Source organism: Pseudorasbora parva, chromosome 5 (assembly GCF_024679245.1).
Source record: "Pseudorasbora parva isolate DD20220531a chromosome 5, ASM2467924v1, whole genome shotgun sequence".
NCBI lineage: Eukaryota > Metazoa > Chordata > Actinopteri > Cypriniformes > Gobionidae > Pseudorasbora > Pseudorasbora parva.
In genome coordinates, this window is record NC_090176.1 from 14,809,214 (window position 1) to 14,829,819 (window position 20,606).

Consider the following 20,606-nt stretch of genomic DNA (forward strand, 5'->3'; position numbering starts at 1 on the left):
AGTTTTTTTTTTAAGAAAGTAAAAATGCAGAATGTTTCCTGGGATGGGTAGATTTAGGGGCAGGGGCAGTGTAGGGGGGTAGAAAATACGGTTTGTATAAAATCCATTACGCCTATAAGTCCCCATAAAACATGGAAACACAACATGTGTGTGTGTGTGTGTGTGTGTGTGTGTGTGTGTGTGTGTGTGTGTGTGTGTGTGTGTGTGTGAGTGTGTGTGTGTGTGTGTGTGTGTGTGTGTGTGTGTGTGTGTGTGTGTGTGTGTGTGTGTGTGTGAGTGTGTGTGTGTGTGTGTGTGTGTGTGTGTGTGTGTGTGTGTGTGTGTGTGTGTGTGTGTGTGTGTGTGTGTGTATTCTGACTGATTTTCTTTTTTCTTTTGATAATTAACAGGCTGCGTCAAAGTTATGCGATGCTATATGTGTGCGTAAGGCCCGGTGCGACTGAACAGCGGAAAAAATAAGCCTAACTGTAAAAAATAATCCTAATGTTATGGAAAATAACACTACATTTTTTACAGTATTTTTTTGTAATTTTGAATTAGGCCTACGTTTAACACTATGTAAAATTACAATTAATTATGCTGCAGAATTTTTAGTATAGACTAGGCCTACTGTCACTTTATTGAAGGTGTTTGATCATTATAGGAAAAATATGTAAAAATAACAGTTTTTCACTTTTACAATCATAAAAAACGATCAAATGACTGGCAGCTATGGCTGCCAAACAAAAACCGTAAAATTAAAGTAAAACATCTTAATTTAAACAAGGAAAAATCTGTAAAATAACTTTTTGTCACTAAAACCTTTAATGCAAATTTCTGTAAAATTATTGTTTTTGCAACTTATTTGAATTATTTGTCACGGTTTTTCTTTTTCTTTCAATGTGTTCATTAATCTATTAAGTTAAATATATTTTGCGTATTTAATACTTTTATATATAGACTATACTTTTTTTTAAAGAAATGTTGCTTAGCCTGGCCCTCTTTAAATCTCGCAAGCAAGAGTTTGAAAAGCTGTGATAGCATATATAACAGGTTGCACACTGCCTGCGTGACAAGCTTGAGCCAGCGCGGAAAATGCCTGCATGCTAGAAATAGAAGAGACGCCTATTTTTCACGAGACAAGTGTGTTGGAAGCGTTTCCAGGCAAAATAGAATAGGAAAAGATGTTTAGGCTATATGTCATTTTGACACGAATAGCCTACATATGACATTTTCATGTTTGAAAGTCTCTAGGTTAACCTATTGTAAGGTTATTTCAACAATTTAATAATAATAATAATAATAATAATAATAATAATAATAATAATAATTATTATTATTATTATTATTATTATTATTATTATTATTATTATTATAACGTAATTTGGCGGGTGGGAGCCGAAATAAAAATGCGGGCGGGAGCCGAGATAACGGACACGCCACGCAGCCGAGATTATCACCCCACGCTTGCAGTGTCGCCGGCCTTATCTTAAGATTTTATATTATTGTTTTTACAAATATTCAACAACTTATTTAATTTGAAAGCGTGCTCATAGGCAGTTTTCGCGTTTGATAGTATCTAACGTTACTCCTATGCCTATGACCACCTTGGCTTTTGGTAATAGCATGGAAGCATAAATGTAACCTCAATAAGAGTTAACCTGCATGCATATGCCTGGCATTAATGTTAAAATTCCCATGAGAGGCTAAACCTCAGGGATTTCGGAGCACCACTTGCAAAAGTTCCTAACAGTATCAGTAGCCTATAACTACAATGCGTTAACTGATTCCCTGTCTTATTCTGCCCTCTACTGGCTAATATCGAAATAACAACACAGCTAAACAATACAGACTTATGTCGAAATAACTTAATTATCTTGAAATAACGAGTTATTATGTTGAAATAACGACTTAATTATCTTGAAATAACGACTTATTATGTTGAAATAACGAGATATTATGTTGAAATAACGAGATATTATGTTGAAATAACGACTTATTATGTTGAAATAACGACTTATTATCTTGAAATAACGAGATATTATGTTGAAATAACGACTTATTATGTTGAAATAACGAGATATTATGTTGAAATAACGACTTATTATGTTGAAATAACGACTTATTATCTTGAAATAACGAGATATTATGTTGAAATAACGACTTATTATGTTGAAATAACGACTTATTATGTTGAAATAACGACTTATTATGTTGAAATAACGAGATGTTATGTTGAAATAACGACTTATTATGTTGAAATAACGACTTATTATGTTGAAATAACGAGATATTATGTTGAAATAACGACTTATTATGTTGAAATAACGACTTATTATGTTGAAATAACGAATTATTATGTTGAAATAACGACTTATTATGTTGAAATAACGAGATATTATGTTGAAATAACGACTTATTATCTTGAAATAACGAGATATTATGTTGAAATAACGATTTATTATCTTGAAATAACGACTTATTATCTTGAAATAACGACTTATTATCTTGAAATAACGAGATAAGGTTTAATTATTTTTTTTTCTCCCACCATCAATTTTTTTTTTTTTTTTTTCACCATGCGGTTCAGGGCTACGGAACTTCCGTATTGATCTACTGATGAAACGTTAGAAGTCAATTGGTATGCATATAGTGTTCAAGTTCATATATTCCAGGGTCAGAAAAAAATAGTTCAAAAAGTAATGTTTGAACTTCTGAAGAAACACCATAAAGTCACAAGTATGTTTATACATTTTAAGTTTGAAGAATCCTTGGCCAAAAATGTATTCAACTTTTCACACTTGAACTAGTGATGAATCTATTAAAGAGTCTATTAAGATGAACTTTCATATAAAAAATTCAAGTTCATAGGATCCAGGGTCAGGCTTTTTATTTTTCAAAAAAAGTCATCCTTGAACTACCGATGAATTAACAGATTTGTATAGAACGTTCAAGTTCATAGGATCCATGGTCAGAAAATGTATTTTAAAAAAAAAAAGTCATTCTTGAACTACTGATAAAACATTAGGAGTCGATTGGTATGCATCTAAAGTTCAAGTTCATATATTCCAGGGTCAGAAAAAAATAGTTAAAAAAAGTCATGTTTGAACTTCTGAAGAAACACCATAAAGTCATACGTCTGTTTATTTGTTTTAAGTTTTAAGTCTCCTTGGCCAAAAATGTATTCAAAATGTCACACTTGAACTACTGATGAATAGTAGTCCTTGAACCACTGAATTTATAGAAAGTTGAATATATTACTATTATCATTGAACTACTGATGAAACATTAGGAGTCATTGGTATGCATAGAGAGTTCAAGTTCATAGATTCCAGGGTCAGAAAAAATAGTTCAAAAAGTCATGTTTGAACTTCTGAAGAAAGACCATTAAAGTCATAAGTCTATTTATACATTTTAAGTTTGAAGACTCTCTGGCAAAAAATAATTTCAAAAGTTCATCCTTGAATTACTGATGAAACATTAGGAGTCTATTGGTATGCATAGAAATTCATGTTCATAGATTCCAGGGTCAGAAAAAATAGTTCAAAAAGTCATGTTTGAACTTCTTAAGAAACACCATTAAAGTCATTAGTCTGTTTATACATTTTAAGTTTGAAGACTCCTTGGCAAAAAATAAGTTCAAAAGTTCATCCTTGATCTACTGATGAATCTATTACTATGTATAGAAGTTCAAGTTCATAGACACTTTGGCAAAAAAAAAAAAGTTCAAAATTTCACTCTTGAACTACTGATGAATCTATTCCTATGTATAGAAAGTTCTAGTTCATAGGATCAAGGGGAAGAATTTTTTTTTCCAAAAAAATGTCATCCTTTAACTACTGATGAAACATTAGGAGTCTATTGGTATGCATAGAAAGTTCAAGTTCATAGTTTCCAGGGTCGGAAAAAATAGTTCAAAAAGTAATGTTTGACTTCTGAAGAAACACTATTACAGCCATAAGTCTGTTTATAAATTTTAAGTTTGAAGACTCCATGGCAAGAAATAAGTTCAAAAGTTCATCCTTGAACTACTGATGAAACATTAGGAGTATATTGGTATGCATAGAAATTTCAAGTTCATCAATTCAGATTCATCAAGTCTTGTTTGAACTTTTGAAGAAACACCATAAAGTCATAAGTCTGTTTATTCATTTTAAGTTTCTATACATGATCGTGTTGTTTACTGATGTTTACTTATGCGACGATAACCAACAACAAACATTTGAAGCAGTTTTACTCACTACCTGTTTCCAAAGCAGGACCGTGAACCTTTATCGTTGGGTTCAAAAACACACTTGGGTTCAAAACCACACTCCATCAAAAACACACTTCTTTGGTAACATTGTTGATTTCCTGAAGTCCTGTGACAGCAGTGACCATGGAGATCCACTTTTGCGACACGACTAAAGCGTGATGTTGTGACACTTCCCGTCATTTCTGCCATCAAATTGGTTCAAATGCAGCGCTGTCTTCCGGGAATGCTTTGCAGGCACATTAAAGTCGCTTGACGTCACCCATAGGAATAGAGTGGAGCGCGGCGCGATAAAAGTGTTGCACGGACGAGTGGATATGTACCTTGAGAGCAGTGTTTATGGGCGTGCATTTTCTCTCTCACTGTAGTCCCGCGCGCGCACCCTTCCGGGAGAAGAGTCCGTACGGCCCATACAAGGACATTTCGCTCTGTTAACGTCAAGCTGACCCATACTCGAAAAAACTCTCAGAAACTTGTGGGAAACCGGAAGGAGTATTTTTGACACAGAAATACTCCATCAAACGTCCAACTTTGAAACTTTGTCCATGACATGGGATGGGAATCTAAGTCTTTAACAGTGTAAAAAAGCTCAGTATGCATGAAACAGCATTTCATAATTCCTCTCATTCAATTCCTCTTTAAGGAATTAGTAGTTCTGTAATAGTCAATATGCACACCTCCCAAAATTTGCTATAAGACGTGTTGTTAGAGGTTAACAGCTTATGACCCAGGATCAGTAGTGAAGAAATGAAGACAGAGTCAGGATTGCAATTAATTAAAAGAAACATTTACTTAGGATAGTTTGCACTTTCAAAAGCAGAAGGCAGCTTCAAGTCTCACAAGGAGTTCGTAGGGTGCGCTCCCTTTCTCACCGCTTCGTTGCCCCGCCCATACATACAATTTTCCCAACAGTTATACTGTTTTCAAGGTCTTATCTACGTCATTCTGATTGGCTCAGATAAAATGCTATGTAAGTAACTTTCAGATAGGAGCACATATCGCCAAACTAGGTAGACAAGTCGTTGCCCCATAACCAGATTTACATCACAGTGACCTCATAGGCCACAGAAAAGTGTCTTCAAGTCTGGCAACTTCTGCAGAAATGTCCATCTCCAACATTAGGCCTGCACAGATCTGGTACACACACACACACACACACACACACACACACACACACACACACACACACACACACACACACACACACACACACACACACAAACACACAAACACACACACACACACACACACAACACACACACACACACACACAACACACACACACACACACACACACACACACACACACACACACACACACATTACAGACTCAGTGTGGTTAATTATAAGTTAGTTCACATATTATTATTATGTTTAGTAACTTACGAATTTTTACTTACCGATTTTAAGATTGCAGACAATGAAAAAGTCTCCATCTTAATTTGAATCAGCAACAGAAAAGGACCGCCTTTTGTAAATGTCCTCCACTGCATAATTGTGATATGTTAGGTGATAGCATTCTGGTCAAAGACACAGTAAATATTTAGGTATTCATTATTTAGGTATTCAATATTTAGGTATTTTGTACCCTAAGGTACACAAGTGAAAAGGTACATCTTTGTACATACATATCAGTATACATATCAGTACTTTAAGAGTGTGAATTAGTACCTTAAAGGTACATAGTAGTACCTTAAAGGCAGTAGTGTACCATGGGGTTTCAGTCAGGGCCTTCACTAACAATCAACACCCCACGCCGTCGCCATAACAACCCACATCACCACACACACACACACACCTCGCTTTCAACGTGTTCGTTGGGAAGGGGCCAAGCAAAAAGTATACGCGAGACAAAAAGGCAATTTGACTATTTATTGATGATACCACTGCACTCACGTGTCACCGTTTAGGCAAATGGTGAAATTAATCAAAATCAGCTCACTGGCGCAAATAGTCTTAAACAAACAAAACCACGGACCAACAAGAACAGAAAAAAACTGAAAAAAAGTTTGTTAGCTAATATTACTGGCTTGACATCAGGATCGTCCGTGGCGTCCATAGCTCATTTCACATAGAACCCTCACAATCCGCGAAAAGTTCAAACAGCTGATGACATCAGCGGGGGGTAGCGCACCGACACATCGCTGGGCCTCTGGGCCGTTCTATTACTAAACATCAAAATTTGATTGGCTGATGACCCACGTCTGTCAAAGCTATGGTCCAATGGAAAATAGCAGCTTCATTGGAAGGCAAGCTATTCTTCTAGTGCTGGTCCTCTGAGCTGTGATATGTTTAGATCATGGTTTAGATTATGAAATATGGAAAATACAGCTCAGCCTCACAAAAAATAAATACATTCTTTCTGGAAATAAAATCGTAACATACATTTATATATATATATTATTAATTATTTATTAAATATTAATTATTTTGACAGGGCCAGCAGAGTCTGGGTACAGACAGATGGAGACAAGATGTAAGATAATCAGGTTTTATTCTCAGGGTGAACTTCGGTGGATGTTGGAGAGACTCAGGAGGGGAACGATGGAGAACACTGAACACACACACACTGGACACAGGAGATCGCTGGAGACTTGGAAGCAGACGTTGGAGATGGGTAAGAATCTTCGAGGGAGTCCTTAAGGTAAGCATAACAGGTTAGTACCTTTGTGCAAACGAGACCGGACAGTGACTGGGTGCATGTGTTTGTCTTTTGTGCTACTGGTTATGGGCGTGGTGATGTGCATCAGGTGTGCGTGATTAAAACTCAGGTGAGAGTGATCGTTGTGTGTCTGTGACGTGGGGGCCTGGTGTGTCTGTGACATTAACCCCCCCCCCCACCCCCTCCATGGCCCGCTCCTGAGGGCCGAGAACCCTGACGCCGTGGTGGTCGACCTCGGCCTCGAGGTGCAGGTCTGTTAGGATGAGAGGCATGGAAAGTTTCAAGCAGGTAAGGATCAAGGATATCATTTCGAGGTACCCACGAGCGCTCTTCAGGGCCGTAGCCCTCCCAGTCCACCAGGTATTCTAGGTTGCCACTATGACGTCGGGAGTCCAAGATCTCCTTTACGTCGTAGGTTGTTCCTTCCTCCACGATGAGTGGGAGGGGGGTCTCCTCGGCAACGCCAGGCTCTGTGGAGGGAGAAACCGAGGGGTAGTGAGTTTTTAGAAGTGAGACGTGGAACTTGGGGTGAATGCGGAACTCAGGTGGGAGCTGGAGCTGGGAGCGGGAGCTGGGAGCTGGAGCTGGAGCTGGAGCTAAATTAAACCACTTATTAAAAAAACGCAACTTGATCCTAAAGAATTAGTCAATTACAGGCCAATCTCGAATCTACCGTTTCTATCAAAAATACTAGAAAAGGTTGTGTCTTCACAATTATGTTCCTTTTTAGAAAGAAATGGCATATGTGAGGATTTCCAGTCAGGATTTAGACCGTATCATAGTACTGAGACTGCTCTAATTAGAGTTACAAATGATTTACTCTTATCATCTGATCGTGGTTGTATCTCTCTATTAGTGTTACTCGATCTTAGCGCTGCATTCGATCAACACAGTCTCACCCCTACTCGTCAAATGTTGCCGAACGGTCAAGGGACCCTGACGTCAGCTGTTGACGCACAGGGTACCCCTAAATCGCCATTTTTCGACGTACTGGGTAATCCACTGATTTCAATGAGAAACCTAGGACGTCATAAACAGACGTGTTGGGCATGTGAATGTTATCGTTATGATGGAATATATTGGGTTATAATTTTTACATTATGACATGTTGGAGTGTGATTCTCAATTTAATCAGCCAGCACAATTGTATTTACATTTATTTACGCTATGATACACGTTTGAAACAGCAGTCAAACCCCACCCCGCCCTAAACCTACCCATTTGCGTATTATATGATATAAAACACAGACTGTAACAGACAACAGGCACACTTTATTGAAAAAGTCCAACTATTCCGAGGCCAAACGATTGAATTGTGTGAAGAAAAGACCCAAAAGCAATCACCGTCTCTATCCGCGCCGCGCGCCCCGGCGTCACACTGAAGACGCCACAGGTAGACCCCTCGGCGTCACGCGATGGACGAACTGGGAACCCAATTGCTTTCAGTGGGAAACCTTTGGCGTCAACATTAGACGGCAATTCTATCGGTATGAAATCGCGCTGAAGAAGTCTCATTCAGAACACATCGCGATGTTTGGCATCAGATCACGTGTGCCACATGTTGGTGAGTAGTCATACATATTATGTCCTAATATTTGATATAAAGTATTTTCTGCTTGTCGTTATCGATCATGTTCAGTCACTGCATTGTATCTGTCATCATCTCCACTGAGGCTTTGCATTTCTTTGCTTTCTAAATAAACACACCTTGCTAATAGGGTGATTAAACACTGTCACGTGACGTGCTATAGACCTTTAAACATTTGTTAATATTTAATAATAATTACTAGTGTAGTTCCAACGTGGCATTTGTAGTAGAAGCACAATAAAAAAAAAAACACTTGTCATGCGTTTACCACAGTATTGGTAGTTTTAATGTGATATTTGTTGTAAATAAACAGTAACCACAACAATTGCTATTTTTAATGTGATATTTGTTGTAAATAAACAGTAGCCACAACAATTACCATGCTTTAAATGCATTTTAATGTAAAATCCAAATATTGTTATTTAAATAGTATACTTTATAATGCTATATATTATATATTATGACTTTTTTCTCTCTTTCTTTTTTTTTTTTTTTACCTGAAAAGACCAAAAGGGCCTCTCGGACTCAGTCAACCCATTCTTGTTTGTGGAGAAGTAACGGAGAAAACCAAAAGCTGCAACAGCAAATATTTGTAATGGTATGTATGTGTTGGTTTGAACCCTTTATCAAACATTTTATTTAGCATTTGTTGTTACTTATTCTTACAAATCCCATATCTCAATCATTAAGAACATATTCCCGAAGTCTTAATAATTCACAAGATTTAACAAGTTGTCAAATTCGTATGATTCTCGTACATATAGCTCTGAAAAAAATGAAGAGACCACTTAACATGGATTTCTAAATGTTAAGTGGTCTCTTAATTTTTTTTCCAGAGCTGTTTTTGTATATGAAGAGTTCAGATGCAAAAGCCTCAAAAAGCCACTTCGGTCACATGACATCAGATATTCAATTATTTTTTCTTAATCAGATCAGTTGCACTGTTTATAACGTCCCGTTTGCATGTAAATAATTTATGTGATCACAAAATCAAATGAGTTATCTACATTTTCAAACAAATTCTTATGATATAGCTTGCTATTACATACTTTTAACTGTCTTAATTTATATGTTTTAAAAACAATAGTATTTGCACAGAGTAAATGATACTTTCTTGTTTTACAGAAGAGAAGAAAGACCAGACCTTATATCGAAGCAAGCTAAGAAAATAAGTCCTTTGTTTAGGGTGAGGAAGGAAGATGGACATCTTGTGCCCGAAGAAGACAGAAAAGTGCGCAAGTCCATTGGTATGTCTTGTATTGAAGCAATGCTGTAATATGTAGTACAAAATTTGATGTTGATCTCTCAAAGGACTATTCATTTCAACAGTGATCATTCTTTCTACTCTGATAAAATACGTACCATTATTCATGTCTAAATATTTTAATAACTCCTAAAATAAGCAAATGAGGTTCTGTATCTTGGATTTATTTAAAATGGTAAATATTTGTTTTCCCTTTTTGATACAATTATTATTACACTTTTGGCCTTCAGTTCTTAAAAACTGCACCGTCTTTTTGTCTTAGATAAAAGTAGACAAGTGTGGGAAAAAGCATTTAGTTGTTATAAACTCCATGTATTTCTCCATTGTTTTGTAGACCATGGATGGTTCTGGGTAGCTTTAGAAGATAATGAGTTGGGACATATTAGGAATCAAATAGTAAATGTTCTTTGAAATATCTGGTTAGTTCTTTCTAAAAGATCTACTGTTTAAAAGGTTGCTGTTGATATGGGTAAATTAGTTTTTGTTCAGTACTTGGCTAATATTATGGGCTGAAATATTATACATAATGCTTCAATGTGTATATTATTTTATGTACTGACTGCTGCTTTGTAAATTTAAATCAGGAATTGGCATTTCTGCCCATTTTGAGGTGGAGAGTTTACTGAAGAACATAGGTTAACCTGACTGTACATTAAACTTAATATGAATTGTGTTTGTTGTTTTACTTTTAGACCAGGACTGGAGAACGCCGGATTATACGACTTCTTCCTCTGGTTGAGAAAAGGCTACACAACATCAGTGATCACATCATCTGTACATTGATTATACTGTAGGGTACAAGTGGGCGAACTGTTTAGAAGAAGAAGAACATGAACATGATAGAGGGAAGAGACAGAAACCAGTCTAGTTGTAATAATGAATCATTATTTTCCAACACTATATCAAATCTGTTTTCTGTATCATAGTTGACTGGATGGGATTATGTGGCACTCATTTGTGTGGCTTCAGCAGCTGTGAATGGATTAATATGATGTTAATGTGTTTTTTAAAACCCATTTTTATTTATCTTGAATCTAATTTGACTTTATTCTACTTTATCAACTGTATACTGTATCCTCCAATAAAGTGTTGAGTGATAAAGTATGGTGAGTATTGTGTATGGTGTTTGGTACAGTAAATACACATTCAACAAGTTTATTTAGGTTATCTAATTAATTACCAAGAATATTTTTACTTGAGAAGTAAACATTTTTTATCTGGTTATATTATATTTGGTACAATGCTCCAAAAAGTTGTATATACTTGCATGCTGTGACAAGTATGTCAGTTTTCAGTGAAATAAAGGGAAGGATTACAAACACTTCAAGCTTAACTGAAGATGATCCATGTTGATCATTCTGGTACATCTACTACTGCAATAAAAATTAAAGCATGCACATTTTCGATGCCAGGTACGTGAAGAGGGTGTAGATGAAATTGTGACAATGTCTCTTGTTATTTTACTTAATGGTGCATGGTCCTATATTTAATAGTAATAATGAAGTGTAAATAATATAAATAGTTTTTGTTTACTCTGGAAAGTGGATAATGGCAAGTTGTTGCAGGTTCATCCATTATATTTATTAGTGTTTATCCATAAAAGAAAAGAAAACTTAATAATTATTATTTTACAACATTTCTTTCAAATATTTCTGTATTTCATCAGATGGTCTTACAATATCAAAACCTATACACAAGCATGACGTTAGAATAGAAAAGACAAAATACTCTGATATTTAAATGTGACTCAAAGTTTGTTGTCCGTGATGAGGAGAATAGATCTGTGTATGTTGTACTGCCCTTACACCTCCAGGGACCCAGTAGTGGCCCCTTGAAGAGCAAAAAAAAAGCATATTTCAAATGGCTTTAACTCAAAGTCTGGTTAGCGTATCACAGAGAAAATTGGCAGGACAACTGCATATGCAATGTTTACTAAATAATGTTGGCCACAGTTTTCAGACATATATGGAAAGCTGCCATAAAGGTTTTTTTAAAAGTGCTCACAGTAAAATATACAATTTCAGCTGGGCCCTCATATATGTCATAAAGGTTTACACAATGAACATATTTTAATATCCAGTTGTCCATTAAATATGTTATTTACTTAACATTTATTGTTTCATTATGAAATTTTTAAACTACATTACCCATATATCTGTCATTGTATCAATGCAATGGGAAACATGGCGCTGTAGTTCATAGAAGTGTGCAGAAATGCTTAGGGTTAGGGTTGGGTTCTCAGTAAAGGAGTCATTTCTCAGAACATAGCGACACTTTATAGTTAGCTTAACGTATTACTGACGTAATAACACCAAAACATACTTTGTAACATGAAACGCCGTTTTATATAAGTTAAAACAAATAGTCCAATCACAGCGCGTTCTGCGATAAAGTCACAGCCAATGACAACCCAGCTGAACAGAGGCGTCACACTTACTTGTCCATTTATGGTAAATTATATCACATCTCATCCGGTTCAACTGAAGGGGTAGATTCCTTAAAGAATTAATATTTAGGCTAAATATTATATTTATTATAATAAATATTAAATATTATTTATTCTAAATATAGGCTAAATATTTATTTATTCTAATTAAATAATAAAACTCACATTTTAAAATGAAAGTCTTCTTTGTGTGGTTAAACTGATGCATAATAAATATATTTGAAAGAGAATCCTTTTTCTATGCAATGGTCTACAAGCATAAACTTCTTTAAGCCATCCTTTACAATCTGACCTCTTGGAATTAAAACAAATATAACAAAAGCACAATGAATGCACACAATTTTGTAAGCATATTCCAATATTTAATGTCAAACAGTTTAAATACAAATGTAGTGCCCATATATATATATATATATATATATATATATATATATATATATATATATATATATATATATATATATATATATATATATATATATATATATATATATATGCAAAAAATAACATTTTACATTCTAAACTTTAATACTATATATTTGCGATTATTGTTCACTTTTATTGTAACTAAATTAAATGCCAATTAAAATAGTTGATGATTATTGTAAATGTTAACCATTTTCAGTAAGAAAATACTTCTATAAAGTACATTCATGTTACAGTTACATTAACAAGGTAGTGATATAATGATAGGTAGTGAAATAATGGTAGAGGTAGTTATGGTGGACATGTACTTTAGTGACCATTGTAATAAAAGTTTTAATGAATAATTATTGATTTCAAAAGGTATTAACTCTCACTATCTTCATTTGTTCAAACAAACAACAAATGCAGAAATATACATTGGACTATAGCATCATGAAGTCAATGCATGACTAGAACTAGTGGATGGCAATAGATATGTCCTTCACTAAATCTCCTGATGATAAAGGCATAGGCAGACATCAAGAACAGTTTATGAATATTGGTTCTGCATATATCAAAGAGATCATAAGACTCCACAGACTCCATGTGAAGACTTTGAGACACTGTGACAGAGCAAAGGGTGCACTTCACTGGACATGTCCTATGCATGCCCAAACAACAACACCCAAAAACACTTATGAAGTGGACACCACCAGGAGGACGCACGAGACAGGGAAAACCAAGGAAGATATGAGACAGATGTTTCACGAAGACCTCAATGCCGGTGTTCCATGAGAAGATGTGAAAACGTGGCCACAGATCGAATATGTTGGAGGACACATGTTGCCCAATGTGCCCAGGACAGGACATGATGATGATGTTGTCAGTTTATACATAACTGTAGGATTTATTTCTGTAAAAAACGATGCATAATTAAATGTTAAATACATTTATGTAATAAGTTCACAGATACGTGTGCATTCCCATTATTAAAAGTATATAATAGCAAGCTAAATCATATGAATTTGTTTGAAAATGTAGATAACGCACTTGATTTTGTGATCACATACATTATTTACATGCAAACGGGACGTTAATAATAATAAAAAATAATTGAATATCTGATGTCATGTGACCGAAGTGGCTTTTTGAGGCTTTTGCATCTGAACTCTTCATAAAATACAGCTCTGGATATACTATACTATTTAAATAACAATATTTGGTTTTTACATTAAAATGCATTTAAAGCATGGTAATTGTTGTGGTTACTGTTTATTTGCAACAAATATCACATTAAAACTACCAATACTGTGGTAAACGCATGGCAAGTGTTTTTTTATTTTATTTTTTTATTGTGCTTCTACTACAAATGCCACGTTGGAACTACACTAGTAATTATTATTAAATATTAACAAATGTTTAAAGGTCTATAGCACGTCACGTGACAGTGTTTAATCACCCTATTAGCAAGGTGTGTTTATTTAGAAAGCAAAGAAATGCAAAGCCTCAGTGGAGATGATGACAGGTACAATGCAGTGACTGAACATGATCGATAACGACAAGCAGAAAATACTTTATATCAAATATTAGGACATAATATGTATGACTACTCACCAACATGTGGCACACGTGATCTGATGCCAAACATCGCGATGTGTTCTGAATGAGACTTCTTCAGCGCGATTTCATACCGATAGAATTGCCGTCTAATGTTGACGCCAAAGGTTTCCCACTGAAAGCAATTGGGTTCCCAGGGGTTCCCAGTTCGTCCATCGCGTGACGCCGAGGGGTCTACCTGTGGCGTCTTCAGTGTGACGCCGGGGCGCGCGCGGCGCGCGGCGCGGATAGAGACGGTGATTGCTTTTGGGTCTTTTCTTCACACAATTCAATCGTTTGGCCTCGGAATCGGAATCTTGCAAAGACAGAATTACTTGTTTTCTCAACCAACCCAGCACTTCATCAAAATTTCTCCATTCAGCTTGGTTCATCAACTCCACCATGGACAGCCAGGAACCTTGGAGTTGTAATTGATGACCAGTTAAACTTCACTGACCACATTACTGCAACAGCCCGGTCCTGCAGATTACAACATTAGAAAGATTAGACCCTTCCTATCAGAACAGGCTGCACAACTCCTGGTTCAAGCTCTTGTTCTCTCCAGACTGGACTATTGTAATAATCTTCTGGCTGGGCTTCCAGCATGCACTATCAAACCCTTGCAGCTGATCCAGAATGCAGCGGCGAGAGTGGTCTTTAATGAGCCGAAGAGAGCGCATGTTACGCCTCTCTTCATCAAACTGCACTGGTTGCCAATGGCTGCTCGCATCAAATTCAAGGCACTAGTTATCGCCTACAAAACAACCACTGGCTCTGCACCAATATACCTAAACTCACTTGTTCAGACTTACATACCCTCCAGAAGCTTGCGTTCTGCGAGTGAGCGGCGCCTCGTGGTTCCATCCCAAAGAGGCATGAAATCGCTCTCACAGACATTTTCCTGGACCGTTCCCACCTGGTGGAATGACCTGCGGATTCGTGCTGCCGAGTCTGTAGCCATTTTTAAAAAACATCGTAAGACACATCTTTTCCAATTGCACTTGACCAATACAGAATAGCACTTACTGATCACCACAGCAACGACCAAAAAGCGCACACTCCTGGATCATATCTACGTCTCTCATCCGGATTTGTGCCTTCAGGCGGGTATGTTACATAGTTATCATAACTATCAAAATCCAGTGTTCTGTATTTTGCGTACGTGAGTTTTTGTTGGAGATGGCTATTGCTGCGTGTTTAACTAGAATGCCATACAAAACCAACCCATTGGGCCACTGAATCTGCATTAACGACAACAGCTGGGGTAACAGCCTTAGTCCTAATGGGTTGTTATCATAGTTATCAAAATCCAGTGTTCTGTATTTTGCGTACGTGAGTTTTTGTTGTAGATGTCTATTAAAAAAAATAATAATAATAATTGTGTACTGTGCTAATTAATTGAGACTTCTTGCAGCTCTTACTGGCCTTGTCTGTTTCGTTGCTTCTATTGCTCTCCCCTTTTTTGTAAGTCACTTTGGATAAAAGCGTCTGCTAAATGACTAAATGTAAATGTAAATAGGGGCGGCAGTGGCTCAGTGGGTCATGTAGGTTGTCTACAAACCAGAAGGTTGGTGGTTCAATCCCCGGTTCCACCTGACCAAGTGTCGAAGTGTCCATGAGCAAGACACCTAACCCCAGCTGCTCCCGACGAGCTGGATGGCGCCTTACATGGCTGACATCGCCATCGGTGTATGAATGGGTGCATGTGAGGCAAAAATGTAAAGCTCTTTGGATAAAAGCGCTATATAAATGCAGTCCATTTACCATTTACCATAAATGTGACAGATAGAGAAACGATGAGGCATCGTTTCACCCATTGATCACGCCTCTTGTGGTCTTATTGGTTGAAGGACTATCCGATTGCATTCAAATAATGCTCGTTGATCACGCCTTTTTTTGCAGTGGAAAATACGGAGCAGACTCCCCAGACCAATGTTCCATTTTAAATTGTGCTTGATCTGGGCGCCTTGCCAGACAATATTTTTGTTGTAAATTCAATGAACAGCCGAAATTCAAATTTTTATTTGACAGCCCTATACTGTGTAATATCATTGCACCTGCTGCATGCATGGTACGGCAGCAAAGTTCCTTGATTTTAGGCCCTATTGGCCTAAAAAATAACGATCAATAATCTACGCTAAGCTATGCTTAGAGTGCTACCACGAGATCCAGAGATCGACAGAATGGATTTGAAAACAATAAAAATCAACTGTTTAAATCTAGGGGAGTTGGAAAATAAACCTATTTTTAAAAAAATGTTGTGTTTCTTTAAGGGTGTTTTCACACTTGGTCCTTTTCAGGGGTCTGAGCACGGTTCGCGTGATTTTTGGCCCATATGTGAACACTCCTAGCGATCTCAGACCCCTTTAAAGTGAGCCGAGACCACCACGGGAGGTGGTCTTGGTATGGTTTGATCTCATCTTATGGTACGGTTCGCTAAAAACACGCAGTCTGAACACAAACCGCTCTGGGATTACTTGATTTTTTCTGTTCGCAAATTCCAATGTAGTTTGGTCATATCAGATACCTCCGTACAAATCGGCTGTTCATCGTGGCTGATTCTTCTGACAAATCTCTACAAATCTCCTTCATTAATTATTCGCATGCACAGACAGAAGCCAGCTGTCACAGCGCGTGAAATAAACAGAATCTCTAACGTCTTATTGCATTTATTTAAAAGCGTCAAAACACACAAGTTTCAAATAAACAGGTGGTTTTGTCTTAAGTGGATGTAAACATCTGCATTATTAGCGTAATAAAAGAATCAGTGCAGAATATGCAGTTCTTTATACAGTGAAGAATACCGTATGCAGTTTTTATTTCATGAGTGATTATTCCATTTCTTACTTTAATGCTGCTTTTAAAATTTAAAGCAGTTTATTTAATTTGCATCTTTCTTTTATTATTTTATTGTGTTGTTTATTTTTTGTATGCTGATGTTATCATTGCCTTCTGCAATAAAATAAACATGAATTAAGGAAGCCAATTCAAATGTTAGTTACAAAGGTGGATGTGTGGTATAGCAAAGTGCGAGAAAGAAGTAAATATATATATATATATATATATATATATATATATATATATATATATATATATATATATATATATATATATATATATATATATATATATAAGGCATGTGCCGATATCAATTTTTCATGTTGCGATTAATTGCTGAAGTTTTATCATGATATACGATATTATCACGATATTGAAATAAGTTGCAAAAAAAGTGAACTATTTTTGTAATAACAAAAATAACTGAATGTTTAAATACAATAATGCACCAAAAATATATACAGCTCTGGAAAAAAAAATTAAGAGACCATTGAGAAATCAATGAGAAATCAATATTAAGTGGTCTCTTGATTTCTTTCAGAGCTGTAAAAGTACAATTTTCAAAAAGATTAAAGTGCAAAAGAATTAGGCTATAAAGAACAACAGGTAGGCTAACAAATTACAATAAGGTCTCATTATTTAATGCATTAACTAAGATTGCACAATAGCTACATTTGGTACAGAAAGTATAATGTTTTTGGTAATGTTAGTTAAAAAATACTGATCATTGTTAGTTTTATCTTAAGTCCATTAAAAAAGTTATTTTGATTTAGATTTTAATGTTATTAAACAGTAACTAAGAAATTAACATTACTTAGATTAATTATTTATAAGTATTTTTTTATTGTCAGTTTGGTAATAATGAATTAACATGTTATAGTCATATGTCTCAAAGTTTTACTGAACAATAACAAATAATTAGAACAGTTCTAATTATTAGGGCATGTCCAGATTAAAACATAAAAATGTTTAAGTTTGAAAATAAATAGCCTATTAAGTCTTTAAGTATTAAGTATTTGGTGCTGTGATGAACAAAATTGAGATTACAAAAACGAATGGCTTTTTTAAAAACTACACGCGGTTTGTTTTGTTTGCGGGGTTTCCGGGGTAACCGCAGCATTCTGCAGTTTATCAGCGCCCTCTGCTGTCACTGAGCGCACTTCAGCAGCGCGTCTCCTTCACTCGTTCATTGCTTCTCATTTACACCTGAGCACGTGTCCCTTTGACGCAGAATACAGCGGTGTTGAGCATTTATACTGTTGTTGGTTAAAGTATTCTTGAGTGCATTATAAAAAAATTATAAATTGTTAATACATTATTATTTACGATATTTTAAAGTGCCCACGATAACAATATCGTGCATATTCATTATCGTGATAAATCGCATTATCGAAAATTGGCACATGTCTAATATATAATATGTGCCGATATATATTGTGTCTAATATATATATATATATATATATATATATATATATATATATATATATATATATATATATATATATATATATATATATATTTTTTAAAAAAGATAAACTGCTTAATACAACAGCATTTGTACTGTCATAAAGTAATAATAATCTAAACAAACAAATATCTTGGTTACTGAGGAACAAACAATGTAAGTGAATGGGATCAAATATTGAAGGCCATATCCACAACTTTCCTGCAAGTCTTAGTGGTTGTCGCCATGACACTCGATACTTCCGGTTGACGGTATCTCAGTTCCGGTTTAGCACACATAACAGTTATGCTGCGTTCACACCAGACGCGAGTGACGCGAATAAATAGTGCAATTCGCGCAAATTTGGACGCGTAAACATTTTGAATCCATTCACTTCATTCACTACACAACAGACACGAATTTGCGTCATGGGAGGGGCTTCTGCCAGGCAGCGGCAGTCATCAGAAGGACGAGCCGAGTTAAGACTGCTCTCGCCGGGGTTAATGAGCGCTGAGCGCCTGGGTCTCACACCTCCAAAACCTTGCTTCCATAAACCATGCAACATAAACGGACCCGTTTGACATGTTGCTAGCACCCTACGCACTCCATTCAATGCCCAACGAGCTTCAAATAAACTCAAGAATTGTGATGTAGAAGTAATATTTGTATTTTAATATTTGTAATGGTTGAAATGTTGTTAATGTCAGACATTGTTAGTAGACTTTTTTTAATCAACATGAAAATAGATGCATCAACTTCAATGAATTTAAGTGCATTGTAATAAAAATTAACATTTAATTTGTGTAAATGTAATTATTGAGTTTATATATTAGTTTAACCTATTTAAAATACTGCAGTAAAACTGTATAATTTTTTGCAAGGGGTATGTTTATTGTTTTTAATAATTTACAGATTTAATGTGTAGCAAGACCGCTCTAACAGCCTAACGTTACTATCCAAATATAGACCTGCACTCCCGCGGGACCCAGCACAACCGAGTGCGGCGCGGAATAATATTTGATGGTTGAATGTGGATGTGGGTGAACAAAATAAATAACTAGAAACAAATAAACCTTTATTTATAATAAAATAAAATCGATTTACAGGCGCATGGACGGAAGGTAGCTCTCGCGTGGTTCATAGGAACAGCCAAGCCTACACACAGTGGCAAAATGTCTGCGACGCATAACTCAGGTGAATCGCTTAGTGCTACAGATATTAGTAAGTTCTTGTAAGATAGTCAGATCCATGCGACCATCTGGGACATGTGATCATTTTGCCTGAACCGTTGTTATAAAAGTCTACTCCTGAATCCAAAGTTGTGGATAGGGTCAGCCATCAAACACTGAACTGGACTAGATCCAAAAAGCAACAGTATGAACACAAAGGGTTCTGAGACCACATTCCTACTAAAGGGGACCAAAAAGGATCCAAGTCCTCTTTCAGGGACTGGGACAGTGTGAACGTGAAGAGAACCGGGTCCTTTTTCACTTGGTCCACTTAAATGAGTCTGAGTTTGGTTCTTTTAAAGAGGACCCAAGTGTGAAAACACCCTAAGTGTATTAACTCCGCCCCTGACAACCTCACATTCCCAGAATTCCTGCGAGGTATTCACCTGGCTCTACTCAATAATACCCCCCACTCAACTTATTATGTGTTCCATGATTTAGAAGTAAGTTCTCTGCCTACTGAACAGATGAAGTAACATCTACTACATCATTCATTCGATGTAGTAGACGTTACTTCGTCTGTGGTATGGTTTTAAGGTAGGCTACATGTGGGTAGATAGTCACAGGAGAAAGATTAAGATAGTATTAATTTATATTATCCTCCGCATGCATTTACCTCCCTCTACAACAGTAAAAAAAAAAAAAACTTATGTCAGCAAAATGCAGTTGTACTTTTTTGTTTGTTTGTGCCACACTCCAGTCATAAACTCAAACTTACAACGACAAATAAATAATACATAAATTCATTATCATTACCTTTCGGGGCACTCCTTTAATCCAGCCGATATGTTTAAATATCAGAGCTCATCGAAACAAAATATCCCACACTGTTGGAGCTCATTCGCCAGTTCCGTGTAACTACTGTCATACCCAGAGAGCTCGAGGATATTCTCCTCCCCTC

At 36.1% G+C, this 20,606-nt stretch overlaps 2 long non-coding RNA genes across 2 annotated transcripts; one reads left to right on the top strand and one right to left on the bottom strand.

The window, feature by feature from the left end:
* Window positions 1-4,124: 4,124 nt before the first annotated feature.
* LOC137075982 (uncharacterized) lies at window positions 4,125-20,593 on the bottom strand. The gene is made up of 3 exons (XR_010905144.1): window positions 20,462-20,593; window positions 5,632-7,363; window positions 4,125-5,365 (listed from the first exon to the last, which is right to left on the bottom strand). It is a non-coding gene; the product is annotated as an uncharacterized lncRNA (long non-coding RNA).
* On the top strand, window positions 8,293-10,853 carry LOC137075981 (uncharacterized). Its single transcript, XR_010905143.1, has 4 exons — window positions 8,293-8,457; window positions 8,987-9,079; window positions 9,607-9,728; window positions 10,438-10,853. It is a non-coding gene; the product is annotated as an uncharacterized lncRNA (long non-coding RNA).
* Window positions 20,594-20,606: the final 13 nt, after the last annotated feature.